A 13,245-nucleotide genomic window follows, 5' to 3' on the forward strand; every position below is an offset into this window, starting at 1 on the left:
ATAGCAATCGTGAACAGCAGGGGTATATATTTATGTTATACCACATAGGGCATCTTTGCTGATCGAGAATGCCTCTGACAACCTTGTATTAGTTCTGATCTTAGCTACTGGAAGGTAATATAGCACTTGCACCCAGCCAATGAATTTGGGGTGTAATCTTACCCTACTCATTGTGGCCCATAGGATATCCCACACCAAAGGCTTTTTCATTGTCTAAGGAGGCTGATTCCCAGTCCACCTGTTCTGGTGCCCCTTGTACTTCAGAAGATGTACTGTCCCTCTGTTGGTGTGTTGTGTCAGTGGGTCTCTCGCAAACTGTGCAAGTTTCTTTGCAGCAGTGTCTCCTATACCCAGGGACTCGTCCTGTTCAGTGCATGGTGCGCAAGAGTCTGTGCCATTGTATGTATGGTGGCTTTTCTACCATTAGTGCAGGAGATGGACAGATCAAGGTACCCTTGATCGTAGGGGGCTTGCAGGGTTGGTACTGCACAGGTTGGCTAAAGTATATGATACCCTTATTCTAAGCTCACTAGAGTTGCTGCCTATCCATTCTCCAGTCACAGACTTGGTTGATATGTTTAAATAATTCACCACAAATATGTGAGTGTATTTTTAATGTATTTACATTTTATTAGAGAAGGTTTTTACACTATTTAAGTGCATTTTTCTAGAGCTTCCTGATCTGGTCCATGGAGAAAAACAAAATTGGGAAATATATAAGGCACATGATATAATACAGTCTGTGAGTATCCATTTATACCACAAAAGGTGTATTAAAAGTGCCAACCACTAAGGCCACTTCTGTATGGTATGTGAATGCTGGTGTTGAGAGGATCACCAAAACCACTCCTAATCCATAATTTTTCAAAATTAACACTAAGGGGGAATGTAATATTGGTTGCTAGCGCAAAAATCCTTTGCAATGCGAATAAATGTTCACAGAGTGAGAAATTTTGCCTTTGCGAACACTTCACACGACAGTACGATTGCGGTTGCGAATTTTATAGTTTGCGAACATTCGCTGCAGAACTGATCCAAATGGGGCAGTGTAGTAATATGTATGGGGCCTATGTATGTATAATATAATATGTCTTTCCTAACATATGGTGCCTACCATTGAAACACATCATTTTAGTTTTTGCCAGTGACAGCTGCACATATTAATTTCTTAGTTCTTGGCTACTTCAAAGGATTGTATATAAACCTTAGTCAGGTAGTAGACCTCGAGAGTTTTTATGACCCAAAGTCAAGTTTCTGCCTTATTTAAAGGATCACCAATTCCTGTATTCTAATCAAATGCAAAATAAGTTAGGGCTATCTAGTATGCGTTGAAGAATATTTGTGTTGGGTATCTAGGTATTTGTTATTCCTAACTGATATGCTTACACCGTATGCCTGTGGCAGTGTGGGGTGATGGGGCCGGCCAGGTTGCCTATGGCACCAAGCTGGCCTGGCCCACCCCCTGGGTTTCAAAGTAGAACTGTGTGTACAGTTGTTATTGGTAAAAAACAACAGTGTAACTAAAGGTGGCCCTAGATGTTAAGATTTTTAAAAGATCTTTTCGTTATCGTAAGACCAAGCTTATCCTAAAACACTTGTTTAAATTACGATGTGTCCATTAACTAAAAAGACCATTTCAAGCGATATTGTCTAATCCAGGGGTGCCCAGGATGTCGATCGCGGTCTACCAGTAGATCCTGTCATTGTTCCTGGTAGACCACAACCTGCCAGCTGCCTCTGTGCGCTCTCTCAACCTTAAAACCTAATAGGCAGAAGAACGAGAAGAATGCAGACTCGCCTGCTGTTACAATCTCCCCCCTTGCTCCTCCCTCCTCAGCACTCAGTGCTCAGACCTCTGCTCCTAAGCCAGGCTGATGCATGAGAAGGCAGGGTTCACAGCACTGCCCCTTGCCCCTCGTGACTCATTCCTCACTCCTCCCTACTCACCCCTCCATACTCAGACCTCATCTCCTAAACCACGCTGATGGCTGAGAAGGGAGGGTTCACAGCACTGCCTCTTGCCTGGCGCCCATCCCTCTCATGTAGGCAGAATAGGATGCTGTAAGTATGTCAGTGGGCCAGTATCCCTCTACCAGCTGCCAGTCCCCGTTCCCCCCACATATAATGGTACATTAACTAGTGCTATGGGATGAATGTGGGGTTGTAACCAGACGGGGGAGCAAATAACTTTACCTGTCCCAAGGGGTAAGCAGGGCCACTCTGACTCTGTCGCTGTATAAAGCTGACATGCGTATTTCCATCGCAGTGGGGCTGTAGGTTGAACTGAGCATGAAATGAGGATGCCCCCCCCTCCCACGTGTCATTATTATTATTAACATGAATTTATATAGCGCCAACATATTGCGTAGCACTGTGTCATGAGAAAAGGCTCCTGTCCTCTGCCCAACGTGCCATTCCTGGGCCCATCGTCATTATTTTGAGTGTGGGGCTGGGCAGTGTGTCACACAAGCCAGTGCATGTTTTTTATTCATTGTGTTGTGAGTCCTGCCTGGCCAGGGATTGAGTGCTGCTGGAAGATAGACTGCCTGCTAGTGTATATTTAATGCAATGAGCTATAACATTTACCTCTTGGATAAGGATACTAGCCTGGGGCTTATTGTAACACACATCACCCTCATGTTACCGATAGCTGTCTGTGTATGCAGAGCTTTGCATTTTAATACCAGGGAGTAAAGTAGGCAACGACAAAAAAGGTTTTTTAAGGGATCTGCTAAGGCAGGCGAGTCTGCAATCTTCTGCCTTAGGAGCAGCTCTGCTCCTGCCATGAGGCAAGGTGAGAATTGAAATTTGTGTATTATAATAAATAAAGTACCACCAGTTGTAAAATATGAGGAAATTAGAAGTTACCTCGGAGTTCCATGACCTGTATAAAAACACTCGGCCTTCGGCCTCGTGTTTTTATATGGTCATGAAACTCCTCGGTAACTTATAATATCCTTATATTTTACAAAAGGGGATACTTTATTCACTATATAACCATTTTATGGGCTGGATACTTGTTCCTGTGCCGTACAGTAGACGGCCATTATTTTTATCAAGGTAGATCTCCTGATAGGGGCCATGCGTCGAGAGTAGGCACCCCTGGTCTAATCGTTGAAGCTTGGAAAACTGAGGGTAGCTGCCTGCTTGGCCCTACAAACAATTGGACAATGGTTAGATATCACTTTCTAACCTGACTGTTTGATTTTCTGACCGATTTGCAGTCTCTGGGCTGAATAATCTTAGTAGAGTTAGTAGAGTCATCTCTAGGAACCTCGGTTGCATTCATTTACCTGGCTGTGGTAAATTATGTGTTATTGAAAAGAGACTTAAAAGCATGGAAGAGAAAAGAGAAGAATCAGTCTGATTAGTAGTAATACTATATGTTGTTTTTACTGCAAACCTATTTAAAAAAATATGATATGTCAGTATCAATATTTATTTACTTGTATTGAGGCATGAGCCTGTTATATGGAAGACTAACATCTTAAGGACAGAGGAAAGAAATGTCTCTATAAATAGAGGTTTGCATGTCATGTCATCTTGTATTAGCAATGAAATTCATTTCCTGATGAAGATGTGTGGCGTTGTGGTGGTTATGGTTATTTTGTTTTCTATATAAATTATTGCCACTTAATAAGAAAGTGTATCTTATGGCTAAGAGTAAAACTTTGGTTGCAAAGGGACTTGACTACTACTGACCATTCAGAATGCAAACTAGTTACTAAAACACTGCACTACCTGGGGTTCTGTTATTACTGTGAATTAAGAACAACTTTCTCTTTGTAACACTATAAAGTTTTCATTTAAAAAATCAGGGCTTGTCAGCAATACCCAACATAGTGTGCAAAGTACAAAAAAAGGCAAAAATAGCTTCAGGCGTCTGCTTTCTGTTTCACAACACATGGACATGTGAACTGCACTTTGAATCTAGTGCTAAATATGTTAGGCATATCCATCTCAAAACCTTACAATGTGCACAGGAGGAAAGTGTCCCACTATAATGTATGAGGCCTCTATAGTATTGCTGAATAAGCCTTGTAAAAACCCTTTTCAAATGGATGTGTACTGCCCTATTTCACTCTTATCAGCTAATAAAATTATTGGCTAGAGCTCTTTGTACTTGAATGAGTATGGTTCCCAATACAATTACAGTATTTCAGATGACCAAACTGGCAGTATACCTAGCAAGTCTATGGTTCTGAATATCAGAAGGCTTTATTTAAATCTGGCCACCATTCATGACAACTATGGTCAGATACCTACAGCCACACTTGACATAGCCAAAGCCTTTGATATGGTACAATGGCCCTACAGGTCTTGGTCTTGAAACAGTTTAATTTTCGCACAATGTATACGAAATGGGTTAAGAATGTACCATTCTCCTAAATATTTTTTACTTATAAATGGCACACAATCCAGTACTTTTCCATTAAAATATGGCACACGCTAGGGGTGAACCTTATCACCCCTCTTATTAGCACTTGCCATGGAACCCTTTGCACAAGCAGTCAGAGAGCACCCCAATAACAGGGGCTGGCGCATTGGGAGCCAAGAAGAACGCATACAACTATATGCTGATAACATCATAATATATCTAGGAGACTGGGCAAACTCACCACAAGACCTCTTTAACTAAACAAATACCTTTGCATATTTATCTGGTCTGGTTATTAATCCTACTAGTAGATTCATCCACATACCTACACAACCCACCTACCTTACCATTCTCAGTGGTAAACCAATTTATGTATTTGGGTAAAGACGTTAAATTACCCTTAACAGAATATTATAAACTGAATTTTCACCCACTTAAAGAGAAAATAACAACAAAGCTCAAAGCATGGGAATCACTTATGCTGGGTCCAACGGGAAGAATTCAAGTACCGTATATACTCGAGTATAAGCCGACCCGAGTATAAGCCGAGGTACCTAATTTTACCTACGAAAACTGGGAAAACTTATTGACTCTAGTATAAGCCTAGACACAACTACAGCCCTGTCTCCCAGCAGCGCACATTCTGCCAAAGCGACCCCCCCAGCGATCAACCGGACTTCTTTGCAAAGTTGATGGTGACAGAGAATTGCCAAACGGATTACTGTGTGCATTGTCCCACTGTCCCACTACCATGTGCAGAGGGTGCTGTGTGATATTGCCATCACTGTTAATCCTTCATATAACCAACAGAGGGCGCTGTGTGATATTGCAGTCACTGTTATTCTTTCATATAACCATCAGAGGGCGCACTGTTATTCTTTCATATAACCAACAGAGGGCATTGTGGGATATTGCAGTCTCTACCCAAGTGAACTGTTGGTATAGGAATAATTAAAAGTGACTGCAATCTCAGCTACTGCCCGCTGACCTGAGTATAAGCCGAGGTAGACTTTTTCAGCACATTTTGGATGCTGAAAAACTCGGCTTATACTCGAGTATATACGGTAATAAAAATGATTCTTCCACCCAAGATTCGTATGTCCTGCTCCAAGCCCCACTCCTAGTAGCAAAGAGCTTTTTCACTAAGCTGAAATCATTACTCTGGAAATTGGTGTGGGCTGGATCCAGACCTATACTAAACTTTTAGGGGGAACATTTGTGAAAATGAAAATGTAATATTAGCTTCAGTATTCTGAAATAAGAAACTTTCTAAATACAATCAGTTAAAATGTCTGTACTGATTCTGAAATAATTAAGTTTATCTTTACTATCCCTCTCTTAGCATCTGTTTCTCCTCATTCTGTCTTCATTCAGGAGTTGGTTGTCAGATGAATTATCCAATATATCTTTTAGGGAGCTCCTTTTGCCTAGAAGATGTATTAGAGCTCACGCTATTAAAGTCACCAGAAATTCTGTCTCTCTACATGCAAGATTTGTACAAAAGCAGTTATTTTGTTGATTTTGTGTGTACTGGAATCAAACTGCTGCAAGGAGACAGAATGAAGAGAAACAGATGCTGAGTGAGGGATAGTGAATATTAACTTGATTATTTCAGGAACAATGCAGAATTTTTAATTGATTGTATTTAGAAAGTTTCTTACTTCATTGTCAGCACAAATTAGTCATTTTGATTCTTGGGTAGAAGAGGTACACCACCAAAATTTGCCTCATATCATGGAGTATTGCATATCATAATGTAGTGCCGCAACATGCCTGATTGATATGGCTTAACGCAGTACAATTTTTTCAGTTTACTGGTTTCTTTTCACAAACCCCACTATAGTGTAACTATTGGTTTTCAGGTGTTGCAAAACAAGGAAAAAAACAGTATGGGAAACTGTAGAATCCATAACTTTGGTTATGTGTGGCAAAATGGGGAAATGGTCATGTTTGATACCCTTAAACGTTTCAACTCCCCACTAATCAATGGCTGCAATATCTACAGGTGAAGAGGAATCTAGTGTCACAATACACTAGACAGTCTATTCAGATATCTCAAAGTCACAAAAGAACTGTAATGCGTGGGTCCACTAAGGGATATCATAACTATATGCTAGTCTAAACAACAAGTTATTTAATAAACCCTTAGAAAAGCTGAGGGACAAATGGGAGACAGGTCTAGGCCCCCTAGACGATGATGACTGGGAGGTCATGATACAGTTATACTTTGCCCACAGAGCATACTATACCCCTGATAAGTTATATCAGATATTTCCAGGGACTTCCTCTGCATGCCCCACATGCCACACAGAAAACACTACACCAATACACATGGTATGGGAATGCACAGCTCTAACCTCATATTGAACTAAGCTTTTGGATAAATTAGACTCAGTGTTAGAATGGAAAATTCCAAGAACCCTCCCACACCTGCTTGCTGACTGTAGGGCTTAAAGAATTGATCATAGAACACCAAAGTTTATTTGTCAGTGAATGTTTATTTCTAGCCAAAAAATTAATAACAAGGAAATTAAAAGAATCACTGCCTCCTCCTTATGCACAATAGCTGTCTGTAGGTAATCATTAATGTACATGGAAATGGCTGAAGTTATCCACTTACCTAAAGTGACTACAGATTTAATACAGAAGGAAAAAGTAACTTTGTGAGATCAATACTGTTTGATTACTATAGTGTAGTTGAGTTCCTAATGTGACTGTATACTGCAGATCGTTTACCTGTACCTACTATTTTCACTGTAGGAAGCCTACTAACATTCCACACAACTGTATTCAATAGCTGACATCTATGTGCTGACATTGTTATTGCAAAAAAGAAGAAAGGGGGTCACGCCCCCAAACGTTGCATCCGCAAATAAACGAGCAAGGTTAAATCCTGCTAGAATTATCCATGTTGTGCTGGTGTGTCTTGTGTCGACATTGTTGTTATTATCATTAATAAACTTACCTGAATTAAAAAAAATTAATTGGCTATCCAGTCCACCCTTATTAGTTAGAAATCCTGTCAGCCCTTCTGAATTGGCCATCCTGTCAGTGTTATGAGTAAGAAATCCTGTCAGCGTTATGAGTAAGAAATCCTGTCAGTCCTTATAAATTAGAAATCTTGTCAGCCCTTGAATTGGCCATCCTGTGAGCCCTTATGAGTTAGAAATGCTGTCAGCCCTTATGAATTGGCCAGTCTGTCAGCCCTTAAGAGTTAGCCATCTTATCAGCCCTGTCAGCACTGATGAATTGGCCATCCTGTCAGCCCTGATGATTTAGAAATCCTGTCACCCTTATAGTTCTAAATAGTTTTAATTAGAATTGGTCTACACTTTTGTGTTAGAATATAAGTGAAACACATTGTTAAAACAGGTTAAAAAGGTTTATTTTGCTTCTAATTTGTCCAGGTTAGCAAATTTCTCCAGAGGGCAAAATATAAAAATACAGCTTGAGAACTGTAAAGCTGCTTGACCTTTCCAATGCCACATAACTGTACACTTAATCAACTGAATCACTACTGGATTCTCAGTTGCATTCTCATTTTTCTACCTTGTTTAAAAATAGCAGATGGATTTTCTTTTCCTATCCCACACACAAAATAGGATGGGCCCGAGGGAATCTAGGCTTTCTTGGCAAATGTAGTGCACATTGTTCAGGATAAGAGACAGAGAGGTGAAATCATGCTGGGCATGTGCCATCCAAACACACACAAGCACAGCACTCAGCTCAGTGATACTGCTGGAGAAGGAGACAGAAGGAAAGGTAAATCACATAAGATTAATTTACCAAAAAAACAAAACACTTAATGTATGATTCTAGAAAGGGGAAGGATGTTGTCGTTTAGCAGAGAATCAGCATAAAAGTAAATATACAGTTACATAAAAATCAACTCTTTACATTTGAAGCTCAGTTGTGCCTGGCAGTTTGGAAAGGGATGTTGTTTTGTGTTTAGGCCTCTGCAATGTCATTTGATGCTTACTTTGTTCAGTCTGCATTTTAATTGCTTTAGCTCATGGGTATTACAAATCTATCCATGCTTAACAATACAGAGTCCTGTCATTGGATTTTAGCAATACCTAAAAAGGTGACACATAATTATATTTTATAATGTTTAAAATAATTCATCCTAGTAGTATTATCAATGGATAGGCTTAGGGTTGCCACCTGGCCGGTAATAATTATTATTGATCCCAATGTTATTAATAGGGAAAAAATAGGGAAAAACCCTGGATTATTCAATATTAAACATTTGAGCCATATTAGGTTTAAGGGATATAGGCTGTCTGTAGAGTTTGATGTAGTTGTTGAACTTTTTGCTGGAGGTACATGTGGTCTTGAGCTGCTGCACGGAACAGTATTTTCCCAGAGCATGTGGAATGATATTGTATCTAGCTAGAAGGAAGAATAATAATGATAACTCATCTAATTGGACACACCTTATGACCACACCAATATCTAATTCCACCCACACATCAGGACGGGATTCCATTGCTATCCTAAAATTCTCACATTATCACAGATGCTTCTCCTTTTCATGCCCTGAAGCAAGTTCAACTCCTGCTCAGGGCTCATAAAGAGTGGTAAATGACCACTTGTGTGGTTCCACAAGGACTTCTGACGCCCTTTTAAGGGCAAGCATTATTTTACATAATGTATGTGCTCACTAACTTCCAATGTCTTCTCTGCTGTTTTACAGAACATGCACAGTTTAATCTGGCTGAGACTTGAGACTGACACACTGGGGCTTATTTATGAAAAACCAAAGCTTTCTGAGTATTTAAATAAAAAAAGGCCGTCCAAACTAGAATCCACGATTGAACCTTATTCATTATTAAAAAAAGCACAATCGGGGCAAACGCTATAAAACTGAGCGAAAACCCAAATTGTACGATTTTTCTGAGTTTTTTTACAGAATTGCTTGATTTTTCAGATTTTTGCCTGAAATAGTCGGATTTTTTGGCTAATTCCAGAGCAGACCACAGAAACTTCTAAATAGGATAGGGACCACTCCCATTGACTTATATATAACCTCGGCAGGTCTGAAATGCCAGATTTTCTGATTCAGACTTTTTGCAGCATCGGGCTTTAATTAAACCACAAAAAAATTCACGTTTTTTTTTCCACTAAAAATTTCGATTATATAGTAAAAAAAACTCGAATTTTTGGAGTTTTCAACATAAAGACTTTAATATATAACCCCCACTATGTACCTCATAACTAATCTAGTAATCATCTAGGCATGACATAATGAACATTTGGGGTGTAATAAAAGTCTGTAAAGGAAAAACTATTTGCAATGAAAAAAATGTATGCCTGTGCACAAATTTTCCTTTGCATGAATTTAAGATAGCTTTTGCAAACCTGGAAATTCTTTAGCAACCACTCCAATAGTGGAAGAAAGATTGGGAATGTTTGCACAGTATATGTAATAAAACTTCTTACAGAAAAAAGTTGTTATGTTTGCTCCAAACGACTACCCCACCTTCAAGCATGTCTTAGAAGTGTGCAATGTACAATTAAAATTTGCAAAGACTTATGAAAAATATAACATTGCCAAATGCAAATTTTATTCATATTTTTGCAAATTTGTATTCTTTGCAAATTTTATTACATTCCCCCCTTGAACTAACTATTGATAAGGACTGAAGAATTTTGGATGAATGAATCTGTTAATATACCACTAACACTGGAAACCTCTAAACTATTGCATTGCTTGGCCTATATATAATGATGTTCAGCTCAAGTGGTGTGAATTCAGTCTGCATCAAATACTGTATCTATCCTGATTACAAATTAGCAATCCAGTGTATGTTTAATAAATAGTTGACCAAATCAACCATACATATTTATCTATCTATAATGAATCTAAAAAGTGTTAAAGTTTACCATAATTTAGTTTACTACCAAAATTGAATATTAAACATGGTCACTTTTCCTTTCTAATATGACAAATTAGTTTGCTTGCAAGATGCATTTTATATGTGTCCTTTCATTTTTCATATGCCATACAAGTGACTTGCAGCTGACTTCATGTGGCAGAAAGATTAAGCCACAAGGTATATACATTGTTTCACAGACTACCATACACAAACGACTGCAGAATAATTTAGCCTTAAGTAGTCAGCTACCAAACAATTGGCTCTAAAGAAGTGATTTGGTCAACTTATCGTAAAATGTTTATTTGGTAATGCTGAATACCATTTTTGAGCATATAGGACATATACAGATATGGGTACTGTTTATCCAGAATGCCTGTGACCTGGTGTTTTCTATATAAGGGGTATTTACGTAATTTGGATAGCCATACATTTAGGGGACTATTTACTAAAAAATCTGAATTTCTTAGATAAAAAAATACTTGAATTTATGCTCCAAAACTGCTTAAAATACTAACCTGAAAATACTCCAGCTAAAACCTGCTGAGGTCACGTAGAAGTCAATGGTAGATGCTTCTTGCCTTGGGTTTGGGCATTTTTATGCTGATCTGAAAAAGTTGCGTTTTTCGAGCAACAATTCAAAAACGTTGCACAAATTCAAATTAAAGCAATTTGTGGTTGGGAGTTAAGTCGAATTAGTTTTTATTACAAAATAAGAATATTTTAATAAATAGGCCTTTAAGGGGCACATTTACTTAGGGTCGAATATCGAGGGTTAATTAACCCTCGATATTCGACTGTCGAAGTAAAATCCTTCGACTTCGAATATCGAAGTTGAAGGATTTATCGCATTTCCTTTGTTCGTACGATCGAAGGAAAAATCGTTTGATCGAACGATTAAATCCTTCGAATCGAAAGATTCCTTCCCCTGAGCTAAGTAAAAGTGCCCCAAAGTGTCAAAAACAATTTAAATATTAACTAAGTAAACCCAAAAGGATTGTTTTGCCACCAATAAGAATTAATTATATCATAGTATATATATATATATATATATATATATATATATATATATATATATATATATATATATATATTCTATACAGGATTTTTATTGTCATCCGTGCAACTGTATGTTATGAAACAAAGCCCCAATGAGCCATGCAGCACATGTACTGTGTATATAGGGGCTGTCAGGTTGACCTTGCTAGCAACCAAACACTAATACATTCCATGTGCATTTCATAGCTGCACATAAACCATGAGTCTACTGAGTGGATATGTAATTAACTGGATTTAATGTTTACTATTTTTAAAAGTTTAACAGATTTTGAATAGAACCAATATTTTCCTTTATTTACTTGATTTGAATAAGTATAGTTAGAGCACTCTAGACCACTGTAAGCATGTGCTTGTCTCAGGCACTAGAAAGCTGGCTGACCCTAGACATGAGCTCACCCTAAAAAAATGTGGTATGCCCCTCAAAGGGTAAAAAAATCCACTTTAAAATATGAAAAAACTTCAGCTTTTTTAAATAAATTTTAATAACGTTTTGGCATACAGGATATGACATAAGATTGAGGAGGATGTAGCTTCATCTTATCTGTTCGCCAGGTCTAAGCTGGCAAAGGAAACTGACGAAACAGGTAACGTTCTATTCACTTTAGTGAATTTGCTGAGTAACCTGATTGAAAATTCGCATGCCGATAGGGCGTGAAAATGCACTAGCTACGCTCTCTTTTGCAAGCGAATTGTCCTCTACGCCTATTAGTAAATTGGCAATGTCCCTGCGGATGGGATTTCTGGTGAATTTTCGCTAGCAACAGCCACTTCACCCTTTAGTAAATCTGCCCCAATGTGTTTCCAACAGCGGAAAAACATTTCCAAAAACAATCTCTCATAAATAGATACTGTATCAGAGAAAGCAACTTTGGCTTTCTCTTCTCCAAATATATTCAATTAATGCATTACAAACAAACGTCCTGAAGATACAGAATTTGTTTACAATCCACCGCAACTCCTGTGATTAACTTACACTGCAATGGTGGTGCTGGTCATCTGCAGACCCGGCCAGGTCCCATAGCAACAGCAATTTTTGTTCAAGGATCCGCGCACACACTATATTTCTGCAGTTGGCAAAGTGCCCTTTTCTTTATCTTATAACACCACAAGTATCAACGTTTCGGGGGGGGGGTACAACCTCCCCCTTCATCAGGATGAAGATACAGGACATCAAAATAGAAACAGCGAAGTATTACCACAATTGTATTTTTATAGTTTCTTTCCATTCTGTGTCACATTATAGATTGTATCTGTTTGTGTATGAATGGATTAAAAGCAAAGCTGGTCTCCATATTATTAAAGCGATACTGACAAGTTCCTATAAAAATTACTTTCCTTTCCTATAAAGTAAAGTAAATACTGCACCCGTAATCGTTCCCCGAAAGCCACCCCCAACCCTGCAAACCTGTGTGCAGCTGACCCACTGACACTACTAACAGATCTTCCGGGTTGCTTCAGTGACACTGGGCTGGGGTCGGAGGCTGAATTCCTGTTTCCATTCGTAATCAGCCTATGGAAGCATCACGCTGTCCCCAGCCCAGCGTCACTGAAACAGCTCAGAAGGTCTTTTAGCAGTGTCAGAGGGTCAGGTTAATGCAGGTTGGGGGGACTGGGCGGCTTTGAGGGCAGCAATTACGGTTGCAGCATTTAATTGATACTGACACGTTGGTATGATATTTATAGGAACGTGTCAGTATCGATTTAAGTGTTCTCCTGGGCTGGTGCATATTACTTGCTGTGTTCTGAATAAAGACATAACACTTGGAGGTGCAGGATACCCTTTCAATACTGTTCAATGTACAGAGAGATCTCTTCCCAGAGTCCTAAAGGGCCCTAAGAAGATTCTGCTGTTCAACCTGTAAACCTCTAATGATACTACCGATAAAGGGACAGCAAGTATCACCAGGGTGGTGGCTATGACTATTACTACTC

General features: G+C 38.9%; 1 protein-coding gene across 4 annotated transcripts in view; it reads left to right on the forward strand.

Moving 5' to 3' along the window:
• Positions 1-1,965: 1,965 nt before the first annotated feature.
• Positions 1,966-13,245, forward strand: part of otulin.S (OTU deubiquitinase with linear linkage specificity S homeolog) — a 46,801-nt gene continuing 35,521 nt past the window's right edge. For 2 of the 4 annotated variants that reach the window (XR_001936306.2, XM_018269408.2), the window contains exon 1: positions 1,966-2,061. The gene's annotated coding sequence lies outside the window, so the exon portion shown is untranslated. Of the gene's footprint in view, positions 2,062-8,095; positions 8,141-13,245 lie in introns of those variants that run through there. The other 2 variants (XM_018269407.2, XM_041567640.1) reach the window with 2 other exon arrangements.

Source organism: Xenopus laevis, chromosome 6S, assembly GCF_017654675.1.
Source record: "Xenopus laevis strain J_2021 chromosome 6S, Xenopus_laevis_v10.1, whole genome shotgun sequence".
Taxonomy (NCBI): Eukaryota; Metazoa; Chordata; class Amphibia; order Anura; family Pipidae; genus Xenopus; species Xenopus laevis.